The sequence below is a fragment of the Erithacus rubecula genome, assembly GCF_903797595.1.
Source record: "Erithacus rubecula genome assembly, chromosome: 4".
NCBI lineage: Eukaryota > Metazoa > Chordata > Aves > Passeriformes > Muscicapidae > Erithacus > Erithacus rubecula.
This window is the reverse complement of record NC_136686.1, coordinates 10,519,136-10,546,812: the sequence shown is the minus strand read 5'-3', so window position 1 is coordinate 10,546,812 and position 27,677 is coordinate 10,519,136. Positions and strand designations below refer to the sequence as shown.

General features: G+C 40.3%; 1 protein-coding gene across 3 annotated transcripts in view; it reads left to right on the top strand.

The window, feature by feature from the left end:
* LOC306801729 (uncharacterized protein) overlaps nt 1-27,677 on the top strand; it is a 95,737-nt gene that overhangs the window by 46,112 nt on the left and 21,948 nt on the right. For 2 of the 3 annotated variants that reach the window (XR_013774165.1, XR_013774167.1), the window contains 2 exons: nt 1,973-2,147; nt 11,147-11,258. The gene's annotated coding sequence lies outside the window, so the exon portion shown is untranslated. The remainder of the gene's footprint in view (nt 1-1,972; nt 2,148-11,146; nt 11,259-27,677) is intronic. The other variant, XR_013774166.1, reaches the window with a different exon arrangement.

Genomic DNA, 27,677 nt, shown 5'->3' with positions numbered 1-27,677 from the left:
GCTTGTTGAGATCAATGTGTTCTGGGATGTTTCTGCTTGCCAGGGATAAGAGGGATGAACGGTAGAGAGAAATAATGGGAAGAGGGAGTTAAAGGTGCATGAGGAACACTGAAATCTAAAGAAGGTAGGAAGAACATGGATCACCAGCCTGTTACACATTGAGACACAAGATCTCCTTGGGAAGGGCTAATAAATAAATACATCAGTAATTTCAGCTGCCTGAGCCACTGTGTCATCCCTTCGTAGCACCCTCTATGAAATAAGAACACACCAAGAACTTCAAATGGGAAACGATAGAGAAAAGTGTCAAAATTACATTTTGCTCACCAGGTTTTGTAGACTAATAAGATTATTCCTGCAAAACCAAATGACTAGCCAAACAAACATACAGAATCATATTAATTGAGAGACTGGTTTTAAATGAATTGCAGTAGGGTCTTGCTGTCTGTGGGAATTTTTCCTTACTAGATTTCATTTTGAGAAGGTTTCTTAATGCAACTGGACTTGCAAATCTTAGTCTCCACTGAAACTGAGCTGTCTTAAAAGTCGTCTTCTCTTGGCAAAATATAATAAATACAGTGCATGACATTACATGACATTACATAATATAGTGGTATTTCTACATGAGAAGACTTCCAGGTTAAAATTCAAGTGTCCTGGTTTGAAAGGACAGGTGTCTGCCAGTAGGGGCAGAAGTTTCCCTTTTTGGAATAGAGACTTTGGTTCCACTCCCCTCCCCCAGGTATTACGATTGTTTGAATCAAGGACTCTGAGGCAGAGATAAGGGGGGGTGGGAATAACAGCTAATATATCTAATATATCTAACTATACAAACAGAAAACAATAACAGTTAAAATTGCTAACAGAACGAAATAGATAACTCGGTGTCAGTCCCTTTAGATGCAAGCATGCTGTCTCTGTGCTTAGTTCAGAGCCCTGATTTGCCAGGGGGCAGACGGGAACGAGGGAGGGGGGAGGGGCAGCAGCGGCCACGCCGGTCTCGGGCGGGAACGGGCTCACCCTCACCGAGGGTGGCGGCTCCTCGCTCACCGTGTGTGTCCGGGGGATCAGCTGTGTCCGCAGAGACAGGAGGCTGGAACGGGGCAGATGCAGGGCAGGTGATCGCAGAGGGTCTGGCTCTGCTGTGCTCGACCGCGTGGCTGAACGATCCCAGGCGTCCTCCTCCCAGCTCGCCGGAAACGCGAGTGCCCTCCCGGAAGCCTCAGAGGCCCCTCCAGGGCCGTCCCCACCCACCCCTTTTGTCTGGACCCATCAGGGACCCTGGGTGTAACCCAGCCAGCTCCATTGGCATGATAATGGGAAAAAATTCTTTCAATTGACACAGTAACAGAAAAGCACTCAACCCCCAACATCAAGGTAACCTGTGTATAATAAAATATTTGATCCATTTACATCCTGAATTCTTTAGGAAAATACGAAGCTTGGGAGAAGACAAAACACCTTCTTTTTTATATGGCATAATGGGGCACTGAAAGATTAGGGTCACAATGTCAAAAATTCTGAAGTCCTATTTAGACTGCAGGACAGAAGACTGGACTTTAAAAAATGTTTAACTAAGCTATTCCAAATATCTGATCATAAGAATTGGAGCAGAAACAGGTTCATGCTGTGCTCACTTGAAAACCTAGCAATGGAAAATAGAGAAGCTGTTTTGAAAATCTCTTTTACTGCAGGAGATAAATGTAGATGCTGACATTTAACCCAGGGTCTAAGCAAAACATCTTTCTGAGTTTTTGTAGGTATTTTTGATAGACAGAGGGTAAAGGGGAAAGAAAATGACTTAAAAGTCATCATTAGGATGGAGAGGAATAAGGGCAGCAGGATAGTAGGTGTATGAAGAAAATGCCATGGACAGTACATTGATGGCAGTGAAGATGCAGCCCATCAAAAGTAGTCAAAAGTAACTTGAGATGTTGGAAGCAGTAAACAAAGGGAATTCTTTTTCCCACAGGTGTTGCTGTTGAGCAAAAATTGGAAGGAAACTGTGAGGGTCAATAGATTGAGAAAATGATCCTGCACTTCATCACAGAAAACCATAACCCTCACCACTGTGGGACAGGAGTGAGCAGCAGTGACCAGCTTTGCTGCCTTAGGAACAGCCCCATTAGCCGTATTTTTCAGATAAGGTAAGAAATCAGTTAATATCTGAATTGAATTGGGAAAATACTGTTTTTAATCAAATGCAGCCTAAGCAAAAAGCCTGAATATAAACTTCTAAAATCAGTAACTTTATACATCTTCCAGAGGCCATCTATGTCAAATGTGCACCTGTTTTTGGGACTGATACAGCAGAAGTGTCTTAACACAGAATAATGAAGTAATTCTGTCTGTTCATTTTCTTTCTTGAAGTTGTTTGCTGCATTTCAGACAGGTTAAAATGAAGTGTTTTTCTGACTCTTGCAACTGACATTCAGCTTTCCTATTATGTCTTATTAAAGGCTCTGTCAGGTTTGAAAATCAGAAATGTTCAAATAAAAACAGTGTCTGGAGAAAGAGGCACAATATGCTTTCTTTTTCTAGCCTGTTAATAAGTGAGTAGTAGGCGGTAAAGCAGGGTTCACTACAGGACTGGGGGCTACTTTAGTCCTTTCTTTAACTGAAAAGAGAAAAAAAATGTTTATTTGTTAGAGAACAGCCTGTGTTAGTATGCACTCAAAATACTGACTGATTTGCTGATGTTGATGACAGATACTGCATGCATTTAATGTCCTTGGATGAGAATTTGCAGTAATTCTGTTTCTCTTTGTGGAGGTAATTAAGGCACAGAACAGCTGTCTGGCAAACATTAGCACTCTACTACCTGGTCCCAGGGGAGCAGAGGCAAACCAGGAGTGATTTGACCCAAGTGATTGGCAGAACTGAGGTGAGAATCAACCCTTAACCAAGCCCTGCAGCCGAAGGTGAACACATAGCCTTGTACTTACAATATCTACAGTTGCTACACAAACCATGGAATGGTTTAAGTTGAAAAAGACCTCTAGTGTTATCAAGTTCAACCATCAAATGCAGAGGAGAAAGTAGTTTTGTGTGTAGAGACAAAAGATACAGCTGTGCCAAGTGCTCTATAAATACATAGTGAGAGGAATCCTCATCATGACACTGCTCAGTCTGTCTAAAGGAGGAGAAATCTCTCATAAATTTATTTTTAGTAGTAAGTCAAGGTAAGCTCTTCCCCAACTGAGCAAGATTTAGACATGTGTCTTTTCTTCTCTAATCAAAACTGTATATTAGTTAAATTTTAACTTTTAATTGATTTCTCAAAATGTGATGTATATTGCATTATTTCACAGAATTATTTAGCTTAGAAGCACAAGGTTTCCTGAGCCTCATGGTTTGTGCAGTATCCTCCTTATCTATAAATAAACAATATATGACCTTTGTATTCTAGAAGCCTAGTAAAGACCGTGGCAGGACATCACAGAACCTCTTAATATAACTTTCAGCTATTTGTGGGAGTCTGCCTCCGTGTCACTGAGAAACAGAGTTGGAGGTGACAGTTCAGATTTTGCCTCCTCCTTCCGGAAGCCATTTCAATCATGCAACCAGTTATGTATCTTACTGCGCATTTATAGCTTAAGGAGTCATTTCCACTTGGAAATAGTCCTGGGCACAGCGAAGATGGACATAGAGTGCAGGCAAAGCTACAGCTCTGTTACTGCTTTAAGGTACTGAGATTAAATGTATGTTTACCAGGTTTCTGTTTCAGTGGAAATTGCAATAATAAATGTGATTATGTACAGTTCAGTAAAGATGCAATTTAGAATGTTAAAATATTTATGTGAACTCTCAAATGCCACCCTAAGTAGGTGTTATATTAAAATTGCATATTAAAAAAATTACAGATTTCTCTTCCCTACTTAATGTCAGTTACTTCATTTCAATTACCGAAAATATTTTGCAGTTGTTTTTAGTTTCCTGTTTTTCTCTGCTTACATAAACTTACACATTCGCTGAATTTATGCTTAGATTCTTCAATATTTAAAATAAAAGTGTGGAATGCAGGCATAGTGTTTTCACATGGACAGAATGTTTTCAGATGTTCATAAATGTCACACTGTTCTGGTGCATCATATTAATATTTGAAGTAAATATGTGTTCAACTATAGGAAGTCTTTCTTACATCTTTTTTTGGGTGTCAAACCTCCAGTAAGCTGTTTAATGAGGACTTCTCCAGTGACACTTGCTGAAATAGTATTTGTTGGAGTGCGTGTGGCAAAGCAGCTGTTTGATTCTAGGCGTCTAAAAGATGCTGCAATATTTCAGGTGAAAGCAGTGTATTCCACTAGCAAAGGTGGTGATCTTTTTGTAAAATTGAAACTCTGTGTATTTTAGACAGAAGTTGTGATTTTTAAGGTTATACCTGCATTAGTGCTATGTATTAGTTCATACATTGTTTAATTCATGTATTTCATCCTTGTAGTCAGTTGCAGAGCTGTTTGTGTCAAGTGTCTACTCTGAGGATATTTTTATCAACAGTTACACAGAGGAAACTGAAATTAAAGACTTCCCCATAGACTTTGTGGATCATGCACACTTTTGTTGTTGAATTTATGAATGTTCAGTGCAAAACTACAAATGGAAAATGAGCTGCCATTGAAAGGGAAATTCAGATGTGTTTTATGGATTCTTTGTTTTTCTTGCTTCCCTGTGATTGCACAAACACTGTATTTTAGGGAGAACGAGAGAAAATCCTAAAGGCAACTGTCAGAACCAGAACTGATATTTGGTTTAGTTGCTGGTCTCCATGCAAAGGGACTTCTCTTTCCATTCTTCTCTGCTGCTGGATCTAAAAATGGATTTTGGAGTACCAGAGCTTGTGGCCTCAGTTATGTGGGTATATGTTGTGAGAATTAGTGGTGCCAGTGGAACTCAGGGTTGATAAATGCTATTATTATTTTACAATTAGGTATGAAATGTTACCTGTATTACCCTCTCAGGACAACACACTGCACTTCAGGGAAGAAGCATGACTTGAAGAAAATGAGAATATGTTTAAACAGAATGCCTCCAGGATAGTCAAGGGAGAGATTAAACTAGAATTCAGATGAAATATTTTGTAGGTACATACACTAGTGAGGAATTATCAAAATGGAGAACCAAAGCAGGGGGTGCTTAGCTTGCCCTTTTTTCCCCCAGTAAAATATGGGAAGTAAAATTTCAAATGTCATGTGAATATTGAACCCCATTTTGGTTTGCTTTTAGTTTATTGAAAAATAATAAATTATGAAAGAATAATAAAAATAATTCCAAGGCTTCTTTTTTTATCCTGCTGTTGTTGGACAAGGGTTCTTTCAGCAATGCCAAACTGGTTGACTTATGGTAGGAAAAAGTGCTGTGAAATAGTGATAAATAAACAAAACCAGAAAGATTTTTTATGTGGTTGTTCCCCACTAACTTTTTTGCTGTGCTGATACTCTCAGTGATTATTTATAATTGTATGAACACTGTGTCTGCCTGCACAAATATGAGAAGACACGCTTGGTTTAGTCGTGTATATGAAGAAAAGGAACTGCGTAAAATATTTTTCATTCCTCTTGTTAATTCTTGATTGAAATCCATTGAGCACTGTTATTTTTTTGCTGGTAATGCACAGACAAAAGAGCAGACTGTCACCAAAGGCAATTCCTTAATTCATATTTCAGAGGGTAAAAACTAAGAACATGTTATTTGTTTTATGGATATGTATGTGCATAGTTAAATGTATATCAGTTATAATGGGTCAAGGAAAGTGGCAAGAAATCCTTAGTGTACAGATGGAATGGGAAGGAGAGAGCCAGAATAGAGCTGGCTTTGAGATTTGAGGCAAAGGCAGGCATTTCATGTGCAAAGGATCAGGTTCCTATTGGATTCCCAGTACTGGGGGCATAAAACTTTAATTTTCTTATAGAAGCAGAGCAGCTTGAAATTATAGGTTTGACAGTGGAAGCTGAATATTGTTTTTCTTTTTAATTTATTATTTATCATTTAAGAGGTTGTTATAATTCATTGTATTTTATTTTACCTTGTCTTTAAAACTACTAGCTATTATTTAAAATAATAGAAGAAGGTTTAGAATACGGATTTACACAAATACGTATATATCCATTGTAGAAGAAAAATCTATGAAGCAAAGAAAATAGATTTAGATCAGTTCAATTTGACATTGTGTGTAAGAAGACTTGGGAGCCTAATTTGTATTGATGACAATAAAAATAGTTTTGGTGAGGGAAGTGTTATGACCCACCTCTGAAGGTGGGGTAACTGAGGTTCTTATTAATAGATCCTTTGGGGTGGATTAGAGTGAAATGACATTGTGTTTCTAGAGAGACAGAAAGCAAGTTTATTTTAGAACCATTTGGTTGCAATGGAAAGAAGGTATGTAGCTGTTTTGGTTAGTATCTACAGAAAAACAGCAATATAAAAGTATAAAGATAGCACTTAAGAAAACATGTCAGGGAAAGAAAGAAAGAAAGAAGAAGAAAGAAGAGTAGATAGTGGAGAGGAAAGATATCACCACCCATAGATCCAGTGACAAGAGTTGATTGTTGCGATTTTAGTGTCTGTTAGTTGAGGTGATGGTCTCAGTCTTGATCCATGAAACACAAAGTACAATGGGTTCAATGCTCAGGTGGGAATGCCCAGGTATCTCCCCTGGGAGTGTGGGAAGTGTTACACTGTCTGATACAGCCCTGTGGGTCACAGACAGTTCTCTGGTGAAGAAAATATAAGTCTGGGGGCATTTCAGGGCTCTTTGACACCCTCTAAGATATGAGCCTGCCTCTCAGGTCTGTGCAGCTGAGCTGGTTATGCCCCCCCCTCCATGAGAAGGATGAAAACTCTGAGGCTCTGTGTGAATGTCTTCCTCGGGGTCAGGTGGAGTTCTACACCTGAGCCACTCACTCATGTAAGGGAGGACACTGCCATGATCAAAAGCGTTATTCCACCTCACAGGATCTGCTTCTTACCAACCTCTTCCCTTATCTCCTCAAAACCAGCTTGTTGCTAAACAAAGGTGCTCACCCCCTCTGCCCTTGGGCAGTGCTTCTGCAGACCAGAGGTTTCCCCACCACACCACCAAAAGCTTTCCTCTCCTCTGGCTGGGGGGCTCAGCAAAGCACCTTCTGCTTTGGCAAATGGCCCATCGTTTGAGTCATTAACCCTTAACATTTCAGTCTCTCACATGAAGGAATGTCTCTGAAGCAGTTCCTAGAAAATGTCATTACCAAGATTAAATACTACTTCTCCCTTAAAGATTAAATCACAATAAAGCACAATGTGGAGAGTTTTACTCTTCATAGCCAGACTGTGAGTGTTGTCACAACTGTCACAGCCCATGCAAGGATTCTCCTCATCTCCCTGTGTGTGTGGCAAGCCTGTTTAGGCACACAGACATCCTGGGGTGTGATTCTTCCATTCATCTGTGCATTCTCTGTGCAGCGCTTTGAGGAGTAACAAGGATTGTGCCTGTTCAGTGTCTGTGTCACAGGTGCTCACTGAAAGGTGCACCATGAATGATACCTGAGAACCTTTCCTGCTGGTTTGCTCCCTTTGACTTGGAGGATAGAATCAGGTGAATTTCAAATGGCTTTAATATATTTTAAGCTGTGTCAGAACATACTTTTTCTGGTGTTTTGGTGACTACTTGCCCTAGCTTGCCCTAAGGCTACTTTATTAATGCCACTTTATGTCATTAGAAATTCAGGAATATGATTTCTCATTAGCCACACAGGTGTAGGGCAGGGTTTTCCTTCAGTGAGCAGCAGGGTGATTAAAAGAGGGCTCTAGGGAGCACGGCAAACAGGAGCAGACAAACAGGCTTATCCTCAACTGTCCTCCTGGGTTGGTAGATGGTGTCAGGGAGCAGAATGGTCCCCCTGTCATTCAGGAAGAGGTAGTCAGAGAGCTGCTGAGCAGCTTAGGTGTTCATAAATCTGTGGGACTAGATGAGATCCACCCCAGGGTGATGAGGGAGCTGGAAAATGAGCTTGTGAAGCCACTCTTCATCATGTACCAACAGTCCTGGGTCACTGGTGAGGTTCCAGATGACCTGAAGCTGGCCAATGTGACACCCCTTCATAAAAAGTGGGAAGGAGGATCCTGGTAATTACAGGCCAGTTAGCCTGACCTCAGTACCTGGTAAGGTCATGGAACAGTTTATACTGAGAGTCATGACACAGAATTTACAGGGTGTTCAGGGTATCAGACCCAGCCAGTGTGGGTGTAGGAGGGGTAGGTCGTGTTTGACTGACCTGGTGACCCACCTAGTAGATGTAGGAAGGGTGGATGTTGTCTATTTGGACTTCAGCAAGGCCTTTGACACTGTCTCCCACAGCATTTCCTGGAAAAGCTGGCCGCCCATGGCTTGGACAGGAGTACTCTGTTCTGGGTTAAGAACTGGCTGGAGGGATGGCCCAGAGAGTGGTGAATGGAGCTGCATCCAACTAGCAGCCTGTCACTGCTGGTGTCCCTCAGGGCTCTGTGCTGGGCAGTCCTGCTAAATATTTTTATTGATGACATGGATGAGGATATTGAGGTTTTTGTTAGTAAATTTGAAGATGACACTAAGCTGGGTGCCTGTGTCAATCTATTGGAAGGGAGGAGGGCTCTGCAGAGAGACCTGGACTGATTGGATGGATGGGGGAGTCCAGTAAGATGAAGTTTAATAAATCCAAGTGTTGAGTCCTGCATTTTGGCCACAATAACCCCTGTAGTTTTATAGGCTGGGGATGGTGTGGCTGGACAGTGCCCAGGCAGAAAGGGACCTGTGGGTTCTGATTGACAGATGACTGAACACGAGCCAGCAGTGTGCTTATGTGGCCAAGAAGGCCAATGGCATCCTGGCCTGTATCTGGAACAGTGTGGCCAGCAGGAGCAGGAAGGTCATTCTTCCCCTGTACCCAGCACTGGTGAGGTCACACCTTGAGTGCTGTGTCCAGTTCTGGCCCATCATTTTAGGAAGGATGTTGAGATGTCCAGTTCTGGCCCATCAGTTTAGGAAGGATGTTGAGACATTTGAGTGCATCCAGAGGAGGCAACGAGGTTGGTGAGGGGCATGGAACACAAACACTGTGAGGAACAACTGAGGGATCTGGGGTTGTTCAGCGTGGAGAAAAGGAGACTCAGAGGTGACCTTATCACTTTCTACAACTCCCTGAATGGTAGCTGTAGCCAGGTGGGGTTTGGTCTTTTCTCCATGCAGTAATTGACAGAACAAGAGGACACAGTCTCATGCTGCACCAAGGGAAATACAGGTTGGATATTAGGAAAAAGTTTTTTTACTGAAAGAGTGATCAAGTACTGGAATTGTCTGCCCGGGCAGACCACCATCCCTGGATATATTTAAAAAACTGGATGTGGCTCTCAGTGCCGTGGTTTAGTTGAGGGCATGGTTTGGACTCCATGATCTTGAAGGTCTCTTCTAACCTAGTGATTCTATGGTTCTGTGATTCTGTGGTAAGAAAAATTACATTTTGTTGCCGTATTGTTACAGAATCAGAGTCCTTTAGGTTGGAAAAGACCTCTCATATCAAGTCCAACTACTAACCAAACACTGCCAATGCAACCACTAAAACATGTTCACATCTATACACCTTCTAAATCCCTCCAGGGATGGTAACTCCATCACTACCCCAAGCAGCATGCTCCAATGCTTGACAGTCCATGGGGAAATTTTTCCTGTTATCCAACCTAAACCTCTGCTGGTGCAACTCGATCCTGTTCTTGTCCTGTTGCTTGTTACTTGAGAGAAGAGACTGGCCCCTACCTGGCTACTAGCAAGCCCTATAAAATCTCCTTTAATCCTTAAAGAATAATGAGTTTCACCGTGGGCAAGGTAAAAGAACATGTGAATAATGCAGCAGCTGCTGCAGGCTGGCAATAAGTGTAAAAGCTGTTACTTGCTGACCAAAATGGAGGCCCATCTCTTCTTGGAATCAGTGCATTGGGAAGTTTTAGAAGCAGTAAAGCACAGTTCAGATTCCATTAAGGGTGTGCTTTCCTTCTGGATTAACAGATATTTTGCCGGTGACAATTTTCAGGTTGGATGCTTGTGGTACAAGACCTGAGGATGACAGAAAAGACCATGATTATAATATGTCCTGCTTAATAAGAGTGGTCATGGTTTCTTGTAGGTAAAACTACCTTCTTAGCAACTTTCTAGCAGAGGCAGATGGTGTCTTCTTTTGTTTCTAGGATGCTTGCAGTAATTCCAGATATAGCAAACATTGCATTCAAAATGGGGTTTTACAGCTAAATGATGTAATCTTGAATGCTCTGAAAAACTCTGGTACAACCTTTGACAGTCCTGAGGGGCAGTTTGGATTGTTCCCAGATAACAAAGCATAATGCAACAGGTAGACTATTTTCTTCTTCTCTCACATTCAATGCAAAAGGATTTTCTTGCATCATGTAATTTTTTTGACCTTATGGCATCTGAGAATACAGTGTTGAAAGCTCCAAGGTGTTAGTTGCAACTGTTGCAGAGCCCACCAGAATACTGTGTTCTCTATCTCTGACATTGCCATGCAGTGACAGAGATTTGTTATTCCAATATCAGCTCATATGGGCTCAGTTTCAATTTTGGTAAAAATAGTGATCAGATTAATGTATAAAATCAAGGCCATGGAGCTAAATGAGATGGGTTCTTTGGGTTGCTGCATTGCATTCTGACAAGGTTCAGCTACAATAAGCTGAAGACTTTTTCTTTTAATAGCATATTGCAGTCAGTATGAGGGTGCATGAGTTTGTTTGTAAATACAAGTCTGGCATTCTTTAATAAGTTTTTTTAATAGTCACAGTGAAAATCCTGAGAATCATAAATAGAAAATTTTCCAGTTTTTTAAGCAATGATGATATTTTGAACAGCACACTACTGAAAAACAGGCTCCAAACTTACTCTTGGACATCAGCTGAACAGTAAGTGATTAGAAGTTAGAAGATTTCATAGATGAAACCTTATTTTAAAATTGCCTTCACTTAGGTCCATTGTGCATGGAATAATTTGGTATTGGCTTCTGATGAGCAGGATGTCTTTAACAGCTCACTGGAATTTTCTAATGCAACAGTACTGAAGTGTGACAAGTGACTGTGTTCCTTGAGGCATGGAGAATAAATGTAATCCTGAACAAAATTCTGTTCTTTATTTCAGTGTCACTGATAACATGCAAATCAGAATCTGTTGACCATGGCTGTTCCAGATATGACCTCAAAGCCAACAAGGGAGACTTGATGTAGTATGACTCAAAACCAGAGGTATTTTGGTAAGTCACATAACATGCATTAAGAAGTTGAGAAAGTGTTCATTTGTGGTAACAGATTTTTTCTGCTCTTTGTACCTGAAGTGTATTTTCAAGAAACATTGCTAAAAAGAACAGTAGACTGTTCACATTTTGGAAGGTGTTTCTTCCTTCGGAGACCTAGAAGACCAAACCCCCATACAAGGAAGGCTTAGAACAGTCTAAGCTTGTGGAAAACTCCACAGTGCCTTATTGTGGCATACTGGTTTTGGTTGAGTATGATACAGTGCTCTTCCTATCTGTGCAACTTCCACCTTCTTTCAGAGTTATTAATTCACCTGTTTCAGTTATAACATCTTTATTGGTAAGTGTGCATTACCTTAACCCATCAAGAGGAATATTCTCATGTTCAAACAACACTGAAGAATATCATCTGCTTGAGGAGTTTTGCATTGCTTTCCAAAATACATATTCACTGCAGCAGAATTTAAATAAAACAAATCCCAAAAAATATATATAACTCTTCTGAATTCACTATGTAAATGTTATTTACAGTTAAATATTATTTTCTTGAACTCTTGAAAGCTTGGTTTTTAAGATGGTAACCTTATGGCTGTAATACTATTGGTTCTTAGATGTACTGATGGTATCATTCTGCATGGATGGTTCTTTTATACCTAGAGGACTCTTTAGTAGTGCTAATACAGCTAACAATATTGCTTGACTTTGTTAAAGCCTACTAATGTGTTTACTTGGGGTTGAGAAGTCACACATTTCCCTTCCCACCAGTAGCAGTCAACTCTGATGAGTATTTTTGTGTTCTTACATTAACACACGTGTGTTACAGAGTACATGTGCAGGTGATTTAAAAAAAAAAAGGCTGCACAGGTCTTTGGTATCACTGGAAAATAAATATGGGTGTGTACCCCACTCAAGTGAGGCTCCATATGAATGTGTAGATATCACCTAAAGGTAAATTGCATATGTGTCTAAAAGACAATTTCTGAAGAGAAAATTATCTTATATTGTCAGGGGCTCCTGTCCCATTTTTATTAATATCCCAGATTTGAGAAACAACTGAAACAGAAGGTATATCCTTACTGTGATACCTGGGTGTAAGACAGAGAATGCCCCTTTCCACTCATAAAACTCTTGTATGTACCTCCCCATCCCCATTTTTCTCCCCAGAGTTTATCATATTCTATTCAAGAACTGCTGTTATGTATCCCAATTTGGCCCAAGTAATAAGTAGATACTAATGACAGTCCTTTAACCATTGTATCTTGCTGCTGACATCTGCATAAGGAACAGATGATATCCTGTGTTGCACCACTGTCAAGGCATGGAAGGGTCTTCTTTCACTTACTGGCTTTCCTGATGTTGTTCCAATGAAACTTTGCCGATTCTAGTTGACATTATATGTCAAAGACTGTCCAGTTGACAGTCGTCTGGACTGGTATGGACCTGCTGTTCCCTGCATGTATGTGTTTGAACTGTTTAATTAGAGCTGTGGGAGACATCTTCTGCACCACAAAATAATAATTATTGGCACTACAGCTGAGGAAACAGGCATCCACCACAATCTGGGATATGACAAGAACAGCAGAGGTCAGCTGAAGGAGGGATTTCCAAAATTTTGTTTTATTTCTTATGGTACTTGCATGAGAAAAAAACATCTGCAAAATGGCTCCAAATGCATTTGTCTTCTGCAAGTGCAGAGCCTGGGACGGAATTGGAAACAGCTGTAACCCCTGTCTCAAGAGGTACAGTGCAGATCCCTTTCTATAGCGATGCTATCTCAGCAAAGTTAAATGGGCAAATCCTGATCTAAGGTATTATTGGTGTTTTGTTATCGTGATTTTCTTCTGACAACCACACATGAGCATTTACATTAGAAGGGCACCAAAAAAGGTCATAGATACTTAAATAAATAACATTGGTATTTTGCAAATGAGCAATTAAGTTATGAAAGAAGCCTCTTTTCATATAGCTGCTGGCTTTGATCCTTCTCTGCATTATTTAAGATCTAAGGCTCCAGAGTTAATTCCTGGTGTCAGATACAGAGTGTAGCTCTGTTGTAGTAAAGTGTTGTGTGACCTTCCTGACCAGGGAGAGGGCAGGCTGCAATCTGATAACAGTAGGTCCTGCTCTTCCCTAGGGTGGATTCCTTGTCTTTTTAGCCTCTCTGTCAACTCACTCCCATCCTTTCCTGCACCATCCCTTTGGCACTGGTTTCCTCTGGTTCCTGCTACAAAAGTTTGTGGTCATAGCACAATATGTGCCCTCTGCAGCATCTGATCTTGGTCTTGATTGGCTTTTCCAAGGCTCTCAAAACATTTGTTGTCCCCCTTCCACTTCATCATCTGTATCTCTAGGTCTGAAAACTTCCTGCACAAAACACTTGACTGGATATAGGTCCCACCATATGTCACCACAGACAGGGGAGTGATCAGCATGTGCTCTGACACTGTAAAAGCCAAGTGGAAATCTGCAAGTGGGAATGTCCCTTTGTATTGCAATTTATCAGAAAGGTATTCCAGGAGTTAATAAAGAATTCCTGTAAATTCAGAATTACATTCATTTAAAAAAAAAACCCATGAGTTAGTGCTTACTGTAAAGTTCTTTTTTCACTACAGACTGAACAAGGATGGAAACAAAATATTTGAGTTCTCTCTGTAAGGCAGCTACTTTCTCTGTGCCTTTTTCTTTCCTCTGTTTAATTCCCAATACCTCAGAGACACAGTTTCCTCCTTTAGCAGGGACTGTGACCTTAAAACTAGCTGGCTCCAAAGTAAACACAGAAAAAAACCACTTCAGTTGTTTCCAATATGTGGTGAGTAACCAAAATCATGTCCATGCTAAAGCTGAAATTCACAGTCTTTTAGAGCTGCACCAAGGCTTTTGTTTCCCTGAGCCTTCATGTGTTCACACTGCACACTGGCCTCTGTCTCCACAGACACTGGTAAATCCTGCAGTGCCATTTGTAAGTAATTTGTCACCACCTTTGCCACTCTTGCAAAAGTGTTTAGAGGAGACATTTTCTGTTTGGATGAGGGCCAAGTGTGGCACCCAACATCCATGGAAGTGGTGATCCCAGGCTGCTTCTCTGGTGTTCTGGTGGGCAGGACATCACAGCTGGCTAGGCCAGCTGGAAGAGTTAGTGATTTATCAAACAGAGCTTGTTTTGTTCTTTTTTTCTTCTAGTTGTAGGCCTCCATTCTCTGGTCCAGTTGCAGAAGGAAGGGATGCAGGACCCTTCTGCACTGGGGCTGTAGTGCAGCCACATCTATAGGGGCCCTCACTGCCACCCCTGCCTCTGCTGCCCTCACATCTGCCCACAGCTGGACCAGAGCTTGCATTTCCTACGGAAGCAGTTTCCAGGAACAGGACTTACCATCAGACAGATTTAGTGGGGCAGTGAACCAATTCCCAACCTGTTCCAGTAACAAGGCTGGTGTCCATGTGCTAAAGCAGCTGTGAACAGCTGTGCTCTACATTTCACTGAGGAGCCCTTGGTATTGTGTAACCAGTAAGGACAGAAGGACAGGAGAAAGGACATTGAAGTCTGCAAATAAAATCCCTTATGACAAGTAAATATTGCAAAGGAGTATTTTCAGAATCTGCTCAATGCATGGGAATGTTGGTCAGGTCTTACAAACACCTCTCCCTGGGCAGAACTGTCTCCTGACCTTGCTTAGGAGAATTTAAAACTGATCCAGATGCCAGAGTAACAGTCCATTGGGTCTCTCACAAACAGGCACCAAGTAGTGCTTGTGCAGACTCACAAAACACAGGTATTCCCTTTGCTTTTCATCTTGCAGGGGGGATCATTCTATCTCTAAATATACCAGTGTGGTGTAGCAAATACATAGTCACTTGAATATTTTCCTCAGAATACAGTCTAAAAGCCTTCATTTATTTAGGAAAAAAAAATCTGTATTACAGTGTTTTGAAGCCTTAGAATAGGACTAAGAAATGTTTAATTAGCATTGAGAGCTTGGTCCTTTGGTGTAGGGGAAAGAGGAGCTGTTGAACAAGGAGCAGGTGGTAACATTTTTTGTACTTTTCCATCTAAGATGTAGCATGGTTTGGAAAGGTTTTATTAATCTGTTGTGTTAGCATGATCCACAGGAAACTCACTTTGAAATTAAATATACCAAAGCATTTATGATTTACAGGGGGGCTGGGGGGAAGCCTCAAAAAATGTCTTGTTTGATCTATTTGTCGCTATGAAAATATTGACAAAAAGCAAAAGAATGGCCTTCATTTAGCTTATTATTGTTGGCTTGTTTTAATGCTTTCTTATTAAGGGCAAACTCCCATTAAGATATTAAATTAACTCTTTCACAGTTGCAAAGGAATAAAAGATGGAAATTTGAGCATCAAACTGTAATCTATTCTAAAGTAGGTAATTCCTACTCAAAAATACATAGTTTGGCCTGAGAGGGATTCGTTTAAAAGTAAAAAACATATATGGAGTAAGTTGTGTGGAATTTATGCTGCAAAGTATCTTCAAAAATCAGCTTCTGTGTAAAATTAGAAATACAGTATTAACGACACAGTTCTTAAAGGATTTCAGAAAATAAATACTTTAGAGGGGGAGAAAAAAGAGAGCATGAAGTGTTAACTAGAGACCCAATGCAAAGGTTCCTGGGACCTTAGCTTCATCCTCTCACAGAAAGCTCTCCATCTGTGGAGCATGCTTTCCCTGGGAGTCAGCAAGCCCTCTGGGAGCCTTTTTTGAAGAAGTGCTCCCAGTGCTGAAATGGGTAAAGCTGTGAAGACACTGGAGTTGGTGCAGCACAGCAGCTGCTGATCCAGCCAGGTTGTGCCACTGTCAATACCCTGGAAGCCCAGGGCTGGGTTTGGGGGCAGTCACTGTCACACAGTAAGAACTAGGTTGAGGTCCATGCCAGAATTGCACCTTAGAATGCACCCAGAGTGGGCCCCAGGGCACTGCCTGGATGTGGCAGCACAAGGGATCAGGTCTGGGGCCCAGCCTCCTGCTCTGCCACTCGTGCTACCTGTGCCCATTTGTTTGAAGGACTCTTAGGTAGCTAGAAACTCCTTAATGCTGGCAGGAGAATGGTTACCTAGCTCTGGGTTAGTAATGCAATGCCTCATGTTGCAGAGCAGCCAGACCTGAATCTTAAGCTCTCTGTTGTCACTTCAGAGAGACAGATGTTACTACTGCGAGTCCAGAATTCCTAAAAGAAAATGCTAATTTAAACTACTTACCCCATTAAATTCCCGTTGAATTTGCATTAGTAATGAAAGTAGTTGCATTGTTATCACTGTAGTATCTGAGGAGGCTGCTGGCCAGAATGTCATATGAACAGGAATGTCTGTTGGGATATTTAATTTCGTCTCCTGTGACAATGTGCGATTGTTCTCTTTTGTACATTTTCTGTTAACTCTTAGTTGTCTGGGTGATGTTTTGGTATAGGCAGAAGTCCTTCCAGCCCAGCACAAGTAGTGAAGTCCCATCTGAAGAATGGCAGTGTGCAGGGAAAACAGTTAGTATTCCACTGCACTGAAAGAGGATGTTCACATTTTCCTTCCCAGAATTTCCCACTGGGCTCTGGTTATATCTGCAGCCAATACATCTCCATGTCTCTGTAACTAAGAGAAAACTTTAGGATTGTTACTCACCTGTTCCTGCAGAGACATCCCTCCTCAGAGGCTGTTTTCTCAGGTGTGCAAAGGGTCCCTTGTGAGCCTCTCTCACAGCACATTTCACCTGCTCTCAGGTATCTCAGTGGGTGCAGAGCTCTCAGCACTAAATGCTGTATCCTTGCAATACTTATATTATGCATCATTGTGCTTTTATTGGAGCCCAGTCAGAAGACACAGGCTTGGTTTGATTTGCTATGGGGACATAGAATGAAGTTAGAGGTGTAGGAGGTATTGGTAATAAAGCTTATAAAAGGCAGCAAGCTTGTGCTTGGCGTTGTGAGCCAGAAATACCACCTTCCCCACAAAATTCTTTTGGTTTGCAGGATTGTTTTCTTCTGCCTTTGGCTTCTTCTGTGTTATATTATTTTGTGTCTTTGCAATTGTGGTGTGGATTTCTTTGTCTGAGGAGCCAGCAGTATTTAACATATAGGGGGACATTCCTTTAGTAAAGCAATTATTTCAAATGTCACGGCAATTGGTCTTACATGAAGGATGGACAAAGTAGGAATGTATGTAAAGAGACATATTAAGTCATAATGGTGAATCCAGTATTTGTTAAACTAACAAGGAAGCATTTTGGGGTTTGTTGCTGTAGTTCATTTTATCCAGGTGATTTTTTGCTATAGCATTCTGGTCCAGGTTTGCATTTAAAAACTGCAGCCATTGTATGTTCACAGCTGTATCAATCTCAGTTTCTTGTCTGAGGAACTGTTAAGTTCTTCCATTAGGATATATATTAGTCAAAACCAGACAAAGAACTATATTATTAAAAAACAGATGTGATACTTTGTGATTCTTACCAAATATTTTTCTGCTCCTTCTTTCCCAAACTTCTCTCTGTCAAATAGGCAGAAATGGCAGCATACTGGGAGTGCTGCTGTGCCCCTGAGGTGATGTGCTCAATCATTTTATACAAATGGCCACTTTTCTTACAGCTTTGTTCAGTTAAAGGATAATTGGAGACTTGGTGAGGCAGAGGATATTATTCTAGAATCAGCATATGTGATTTCCAGCATTTCAAAGTGGCTAAGGAGTAATTCACCAAAGAAGTGGAACCCCAGAGAACAAAAGTGTGCTGACAAAAATTAGGATTTTTTATCTCTTTCTCTAGGAATTTAACAGTGGAATCAAAATTCTTTGCTGCTCAAAAAGTTTTCTACACTGAAGAAAAAAAGCATGTCAAAGTGACATGCATAGTTTTTTTATTCCCATTCCCTGGTTTTTAGTATGATTCCTTAACCTTTTTCCCAATATTTGTCAGTTGGTTTTTAATCCTTATTCTCATCTCTCTGTAATCATCTCACTTTACCTTTCTCTTTTTCTGCTTACAGTCCTTTACTTTTCTTTTGTTTCCTTCATGCCACCTCTCTTAGGTAAATCAAAAATGTAACAAATGTTACATTTGCCACCCCTCCCTACTATCTTTATTTAAATTGAAGTGGAACTGGAGGGTGTGTAGACTTCTGCTTTTCCAATGTCAGCAGGTGAAATGTAGTATATTCTTCCCAGGAGCTCATGCAAACATTTTTTTCTTAATCTTTGTCTTGCTGTGTTTAAGTTTGCAGCTGCTGGATTCCACTCTGAGTTTCAAGTTCAAAGGCATCCAGACAGTTTTTGTGAAATATCAGAAACCACTGAACTTTACCTGGATTTGCAAGGAAATTTTGTCAAACCACAAGATTCCCACACAGGCAATATTAAGCCTTGTGTTAATTCAGAGCTCTTTTCTCGCAGTACAGATGAGAGTTATCTTAACTCTGAAGGATCACAACCTATGGGGAGTTCTTCCTAAACTTTGACCTGCTTTCAAGTTTGTAACAAAACTCAGAACTCTTTCTACAATTTTGGGGGTTTGTAACAAAAGCAAAAGACAACTGTAATCCAGGTTGGTTTTAAATCCATGGCTTTAGAGATGGGTTATTGGGAAACATGTGGTATGTCAACTATAGGCTGAATTCTTCCCTTTTCTGAGAACATTTTACCTTGCCGTCCCTGGGGACTCAGTGGGTTTTTTTTTAACATGGTCAGTCTTTCTACCATTTCTTCCAAGAGACAGAGTTTCAAAATATGCTTCTTCCAACTGCTTATTCAGGTAGCTGGTTCACTCTGCCACCTGCACTCTGGGAAGGGTCTCCTATCCTTGGCTTTTGAGGGCCAGCCCTTCCCTTTTGGTTGCTTTTTTGTGTTCCTTTGGATATCAAGTAGCAGCATCACACTGCAGCACGAATGGAGTAGAGGGAACAGAAATTCTTTGGCCTAAACTCTTCTAGCCTCAGTGTACCTGTGTAATCCTGCATATTCAGCATGTCTTTGTATAGGAATGTCTCTCTCTTGCCTGTTTTGTTTCATTTCTACATTACAAATCCCTCAAAATCAGAGCTGCATGAAAATTAATAATAATGGGGTTTTTTGCATTATATAATCCCAGGGTGTTGGGTTTTTTAACATCTGTCAGCCTTTCCAAATACACCAGTAGCTCGTCTGCTTTGCTTATTTTGTGTCTCTAAAAAAAAAGTAAGTAAAATCCCCTCAGCCATTTTTTATTTATACCATAGTTTTTCTGTGTTAGAAAGTTGTAGGTTTTGGGTTTTATTTTTTAGGTTTGTGTTTTCTTCTCCTCTCAGGAAACAATGTGAAATATCTAAATCTCTAAAGCAGAAATTTGGCAGGTACCTAAATCTTTAATGAGTAGCATGTGCTTTGCAGTTTTCCCTGAAGATTTGCATATTTGTTTCTTAGGATCTATCAGGTACTAATACTTTTACAAGGAGACTGATGGACACACATTTGAAGAAAAAATGTACTTATTAATTCTTGGTGCTTTTTGCTTTTATCGGCTCTGGTGTTACTTTGTTCAGCTTTAGCTGTCCCTGGCTTATTACACACAGGACAGTGAAATATGAATCAAAAGTCATTTGCAGAGATGGAGGTGCAGACTCTGTTCTTTAAGTGTTCATTTGCTGGTTATGTTGCAAGTGCTTTCAGAGCTGTGCAGAAGACTCTGAAGTTCCTGGGGCTGTAATAGAAAACACTGGTGTCTGGACTTTCAAGGGAAGAATGTGGTTAAGATTACAGTGACTGAGTCAGTGTCAATGGGTGGTCCTAAGTCCATGTGGCTCCCAGAAGAGAGTCTCAGCTCAGATGGGTGATGAGCTGCCCTTGCTGCAGTGAAACAGCTGGGAAAGGGCTGCCCTGAACTCTGTTTTTGCTTGCTCAGTGGCCAAATGCTGTCAGGTGGCTCCTCAGCACTGCTTGGCTTTAACTTTGCTATAAATTAAGATAAAGGGCTTAAAAGCTGGGCCATCATAGACTGCATGCTCCTTTCGTCCCCTTGGGTCCCTGCCTTTCCCTTGGCACATTCCCACTGTCCTGTTCAATGAAACGGTTACAAAATGTCTGCCTCACTCCCACTGCCGTTTTATGGCCTGATTGTTAGATAATTAAGACTGTGAGAAGTAGAAAATAAATGGCGTGGCATGGGGGAGATTTCAAAAGGAGGACCAAATCTGCATGTTTTGTTCAGGCATTTAATTGTTGCCGACTGGCTGTGTTTAAACAAGTGACTTTACAGTGTCTGGAAGAAAGCAAGCTCCCAAATTTGAGGAGCTGGCCTTGGGTAGATGCCATCAACTGTACTTTTCTATTGGCATGAATGTGCTGCTGGCAGGGTCTCCCTGTAGCTGCAGTCACTCACCCAGCTCTGAGTCAGAACCTGCTTTCATTGTCCTGGGCCACCACATCACAGCATGGTCGTGCTTTGACGCCAGGTGCAGCTCAGCCCTGCTCTCTCCCTGCCATGGCTCTGGGCAGAGAATCAGAAGGGTAAAAGTGAGAAAAATCATGGGATGAGAATAAGACTAAAAGATAAAGCAAAGGAGTGTGCACAAGCAAAGCAAAACAAAGGATTCGTTCCCCACTTGGGCAGGCAGGTGCTCAGCCATCTCAGGAAAGCCAGGCTCCATCACAGGCCACAGTGACTTGGGAAAGCAAACACCATCACTCCAAATGTCTCTGCCTTCCTCCTCCTCCCAGCTTTGTATAATGGAATGGCACCTTATGGTCCAGAGTGTCCCTGTGGTCAGCTGGGCTCAGCTGACCTGGATGTATACCCTCCCAACACCTTATGCCCCCAGGCCCTCACTGGTGGGGTGGGAGAGGAGCAGAAAAGTCCCTGGCTCTTTGCATGCCCTGCTCAGTAGTAACTAAAACATCCCTGTGTTATCAGCACTGTTCCAGCACAAATGCAAAACACTGCTACTACCAGCTGCTGGGAGGAAATTTAACTCTACCCCAGCCAAATCCAGCACAGCCATTAATTCCAAATATTATTTGCTATAACCTTCAATAACCAAGATTTTATCAAGAAAATATAGGATATTTAAAAATAAGAACCTTCAAAATAGATATAATTAAGCTTCTCCCATAGAGCAACGCATAACATGGTTCAGGAAAAACAAAAGTAAAGGGGAGACTACAAATATGCTGAAAGCAACCTAAAAATGTGTGACAGGAATTGAAGGGATGCTGTGGTGTTGTTCCTGTGGTCTTAGGGATGCAGTACTACCCATATAAGGAACAAGATTAGTGGAATTTACTCTGTTTCCCTGTGAAATCCTCTGGTTTGTGTGTGTAACATGGGCAAGGGGGATGGAGAAGGGCACTTTACATTCACAGGAGGGTGTAAATTCAAAGCTTTTTAAAATTCTGCCATATCTTAATAATAATAGTTAATCCCAGTGTCAGAACAGTACTTCTATTTTTAAAATGCAATCAATCAATCATTTTAATACATTGCACCCTTAGTGCCAAACACCTCAGAAAACCATGTGTACACCAGTAAAAATAAAGCATCTGAAACTTCTGTAGAGTCATTCTTCCTTTCTTTCTTAAGCATCTAAGTACAGTAAAAGCTCAATGCTGCAAGAAATATCTGAAATTACATAACAAGTAAATCCTCCAAACAAGACTGATTAGCATTCAGGGATTGCTGTCATGAACTAAACAAGGCGAAACAGAGAAACTGCCCCTCCTGACTAAAGTTCTCCCTGAAAATACAGCATGCGCTGTTTTGTTCTGGGGATTTGGTTTTGGCTTTTGAAGTGAGAGTTGTGTACTGCCTTTTAAGGGGATTACAAGGAAAATTGCTCCTTTCTATTTACTTCTCTGGAAGGTGTCCCATGTCTGCTATGCTTTTTCAGAAAGCTGTTCATGTAGAGGTGATTGAGGTTGTAGGTAATTCAAGTTCAGTTTCTGCCTCTGCTGCAGTGGTTCTCACTTGTACATCTGTTCCTCATCTGCAAAATTAGGATTAATGCTTCCTTATCATTAGTGCTTGTAATTGACTTTGAAGTTCTTCCAGTGTGCTGCAAATATGCCTGTTACTGTGGTTGGTGATAAAAATGTGAAATATATAACTGAGACATGTTAACAGCATATTAATTGACAGGATTTTTAACACAACATGAATATAAAAGTATCAGCACCATATTCCGACAAATAACCAGCCACAGTGAGAGCATAACCTTTACATCATCTCTGTTTTCACTTCCACGTGGGTTTTCTCATGAGTGAATTTTTTTGTGTGTTGCTTATTTTCTGAGAGTGACCTTCAGTCTTGTATTGATCAAAGGATTTACTTTGTTAATATAGGACCAGCAAGAAACAGTGTTTTCAATCATGTAACTGGTAGGAGCACTACATTGGACCAAGAAGTTATGAATTAATTTTAACCATTCTTGTTGCCCCAAGATAAATAAAAGGGAAAGTTTTGAAAGAGATTTTTGGTTTCACTTGAATAGTAGCCTCCACAAATAGGTATTTATATGACAAAAAGTAGGTCAATGAAAGCAAGTTTAGTTGAGGTAAAATTGGAGCCAAAAAGCACAGATGATCTGGACACAGATCATAGGTTACAGAGTTAAGGCATCTGGATTTCTATTCAATTCTCTGAAGGTGTAACTAGGAGTTAATAAGGTTTGCTTTCCTCTTCCAGAAGAGCTTTTTATATGTGGTGTCTGAAATCTGGCTTCCTTAGGGGATTGATAAGCATTTTTCCAATAATTCAAAATAACTGCCTTGAAAGTACGAGGCAGCTTATTACAGTCCTTCCTAACCTTATGCATTCCTAGCAGCAATACTGTAATTTGTGATTTGCAGATGTGAGTGCATCCTTCCTAGGGACAGCTGTGCCAGCAAGCAGGATATTTGAGCCAAGACTTCTTTAAATCATTTGGCTTGGTATCTTAGTATCTGAAAGGACTTTTTTTTTTAAGTAGCAGTAAAGAGGGTTTGTATTTTGTGTTTGTCTGGTCCTTGAGATCTCCTCTCATTCCGTGTTTCATTCTGATGTTGATATTTTGTATTGCTCATTTTTATGTCAGATATATTTATAAGTATATATGGGTTTCATTCCCTATAATTAATGGCACAAATGAAAGATTCTCTTATAGGGTTTGTGGTTAGTGTATGTTGAATTTATCCTGCTGTTTCACGCATTGTTTGCTTGAGTAGTCGAGGACAGAGTGCCACAGCAGGGAATTATCAAATATCTGATTCTTTACTGACTCTTTTCTAGAAAGGAGATGTTGGATATAGGAAGGGCATGGCACTGAAAAAATTTCAGTTGTATTTCAATATTTGAAGCACCATTTGTGCAAAATTTACCATATTTATATACACAATTGTTTCAAGCTCCAAAAGACATCAAGAATCTCCATGAAAAATCTCGTAATCTTTCATAAAGTTCTTGAGATTATTTTTTCTAAATTTTTTTTTTATTATTTTGAATTAAGGCCTTTCTCTTCTGAACATATATTGCAAGTTTTTGCAAGTAGTTATTTTGTCCAGTTTGGATACCCCTAAGGCAGTAAGAATACAAGCTATTGCCAGAAGGATGACAGCTTTCATTCCTTTATCATAGTTAACAGCAAAGGTTCAGAAGTTGTCATACCAGCTTTTTAAACAAAATAGTAAAACCCATAGTGCTCATGTTTCAAGAATAAAAAGGTGTGCTAACATTCAGCATCAGCTGTGTTAGGCTTCTTGTAGTGCTGACTTGCGTTTGTGTCTGATTACTGCTTCTTGACATTACTTTACCAGAGTCATTCATTTAATGGATCTCAGGGAGAAAACCTCAAAGAAATGACAGTATTTTAAGGTCCTTACCATTGTTTCCATTTTATATTAGACACCTGCTTTCATGTGGCAAGAAGGATTCTTTTGCTTCTAACTTACTAGGTCACAGTTGTGAAAACATGAATAGATTACTTAATTTTTAGTCTGGTATCCTGCTACAACTATAGACCTTTAAAAATTATGTTACACACCATACTTATTTTCATATCTAGATTGATCATTTTGAGGGAACAGCCTTCCCTGAAAGCATGTGGTATTACAGAAGATAGGAATGAATTATTTGTGTATTCCCACATGCCTTATTAAAACAACCCTATGTGTTATGTTCCCATCTTACTCTAGATGTTGCAAAATACTTAGTCTGCTTACTGCATTGGTTACTATGCAGTGTGGATAGCTGAAGTCATGACAATCCTGTTCATCCTTTCAATTGTAATACTTGGTACTAGGTTATGTTTATGTTAGATCATAGTTTTTCTTACATGAATTACCAAGTACATGAATGTTGTAATTGTTATTCAGAGCCTATGATTCATTATTGATAGAAAGTGGTGTTCCTTTCTTAAAGGAATGGGCTGTTCATTTGGAATGTTCAGTGTTACAGCTGTCTTTCCAATGACAGTGATTTGGGGTTTGTTTCCCTTTTCAGCAACTAAGGATCATTCTAGCAAAAAATATTGGTGATCCACAACAGGGCACTATTCATGTCCAATATCTAGACTACAAAAAATTTTCCGGAATTGTCATACCCCTCCCAAATATTCTTAGAGGAAAAATTACCTGTAGACTTGGCATGTTCCACGTTATCATCCACATTTCATTTAAGACTGTGCAGCTTTTTTTTGTTTGCTTTTGTAGAGGTGCTTTCTATGGACTGTTGATGCTGCAAGATTTAGAAATTAGGAGATTTGTATATTAGCACTTCCAAAGCACGATAAAAGATGGGGAAATGTGTTTACCAGCAGAACTGATATCCAAAATTTATGCATATATAATATATGGAAATAAAAGGAAAATATTTAAAATACAAGGGGATAGTTAAGTGGTGGGGGAGAAGTTAAGCTTTTAGATATCTTAAATGTTGTATCTCTAAATATTTGACTTGCTGTGTAAATTGGGGGGGAATATTTATTTGGGGTTTTTTTGGGATTTGGGGGGAGTTTTGTGTGTTTCAAGTTTTGGGGATTTTTTGTGTGTTTTTTGGTTTTGGGTTTGGTTTGATTTGGTTTGGTTATCTGGGTGGGTGGGGGTTTTTTCTTCTGGTACTTGTGTGTGTATTTTACAGGCTCTGACTTTCTGGCCACAATAGAGCAGACAGAATTACTTGATGCTGAGAACCTTGTTAATTTTATGGCCCATTTTCACATGGAGATCAGCTTTTATTTCCCCTCTCAGTCTTTATTCTTGATTCAGTTGTTAGTAAGGTTTACTGAGCAAAAACACTGGGGGTATTATGGGAAGAAATCTAATCAATGCAGCACCAAGGGACAGTCCTTCAGAGTCCTCCCTGTGGCTGTGAGCCAGACTAGAGGTTACTACGAGGTTACTCTGTCTGACTTTAACCAAAATACCCATCTACTGAAAAGGCTGCTGGCCACCTCAACATGTGTAACAGAAACCTCATTAATATGAGCTCCCAATATATATATATACACCTGTTGTACTAGCCCCCAGCACAGAGCCTGTGTTTCCTATTTTAAACACTTTGCATGTCTGTCTGCATTCCCTGCTGTCTGCAGTTGCTGTGCTGTGCTACTGCAGGGCAGCTCGCAGGCGGTACCTTCAGGGAATGCAGGAGCCTAAAGAAACTGGTGGCAGATGTCAGTGGACCTTGCCAAATGCTATTTTTCAGCTTAGATTGTCTGAAAGATTCACTGGCTAATCCAGACTTTGTGATACAGAAGTATCCTCATTAGTCATGGCTTTGAGTGTGCGTTTCTTTAACACCTGCTCCTTTTTCAGGTATTGATGCAGAGAATTGCATTGACATATGTGTAGGAAATCTTTATTTGTTTTGCAAGACTCTGCTTCCTAGCAAACCCCAGCCCTCCTGTATGCAGAGTTTAACTCTTCTTAGAGTTGAATTATTAGAAAGATCCAGCACTTTCTTAGGGCTTTTACCTGTTTTGGCTCTAAGTTCTAGTAAGTCATTCAGCAACAAAATGATTCTAAGATAAACTTTTCCCCTTTGATGAAATATTTGTTCAGTACATTCTACAATATAGTTTATGTCAAGAGTTATATATCTTCCTTGTTAAAGACAAAAAAGGATCAAAATAATTGTCATACACCACTGCTGATTCAGCAGAGGCACAAAAATTTAGCATATCCAATAAGCTGTGTATTTTCTGGCCACCTCGGTTTTCCTGACAAACATACTAGGAACTGCCTGCCACTGCTTCTAGCCCATGCCATATTTTGTGTAAAGGAACAGTAAGCTCTTAAGGAAAGTATACTGCTCCCCCAAGCAGGTCTTGAGGAGCCTTAGGTACTCTTACCTGCACACAGGTGGTTTCCAGGGAACACCCTCCCTGTAGTTGTGTGGCTCCTGTTACACTATGAGTGCCCTGAAATACCTGCAAGCAGGCACATCTGCTGTTGCATTAAGAGTTTTCATAATTGTTCTCACAAAGCCTCGTTGATAATGTTTGCATTTTGGTTTTGTTTTTAAAAGTTTTCCATGGAAATTTTGGGTAAGGTATGAATCCTAGCACCAGGTATTGATGGCTAAGAGGAGGCTGCCTTTCCAGTGGCAATGAGCTGCAGTGAATCAGAAACTCTGAAGGAACTCCATGAGCTCTAGTTCAGTTTCAGCACTTCTCTGTTTGCCATGATGTTCTTCCTGCCCATACCATGTTACAGCATTTGATTGTGAATTGTAGCCTGAGAAGCATGGGGCAGTTTTGATATGCATGTATGTTAAACAAAACTTTGAGAGAAACAGTCTCCTCCATTAAAAGTCATAAGAATTTAAGAATTCTAAGCCAGAGAATGGTCTGGCATACTGTGTTGTTTCCAGCAGTAATTAGTAGTCTGTACTTATGGAAAAAAATACAAGTGCTAAGTATATGAGATAAATAGGCAGAACTGTTGTGGTTGATTAACTCATTCACTGCATGTGGAAAATCCTCCTGGACTGTAGGTACAGCAGGTCAGAGCAATATTAGGCAAAAGCCTGCATTTGTATGGTTGGATCTACCATCATGTATTTGGCATAGGGACTGGCACAGCAAAAACACCAGACAAGTCTGAGACTAAGCCCATGGGTTCCAGCCATTTGCAAATAATCTATTTGTAAGGACATTTGTCTTAAGTGACAGTAAGTACAAGAGTGTTTAAATGCAATTAATGACTAACTTACTCTTAATAACTTTAGTAACCTGCTTCTTTCAATAATGGATTTGATTTGACTGGGTTGTTTTATTTCAACATAAATCCCATTTTTCTAGTCTTTGTAGGCATTGGACTCAATTATCCTTGTGTGTCCCTTCCAACTCAGCATGTAATTCCAGTGTTTTGAGGACTTGGATTGTAGAAGTTACTTTCTGTTGTTAGTTGAAGTGGCATCATGTCACAAAAATTTGCATTTTGCACAAAAATGTTTTCGTAAAGTTGCAGTGAGGCTGTAGAGCT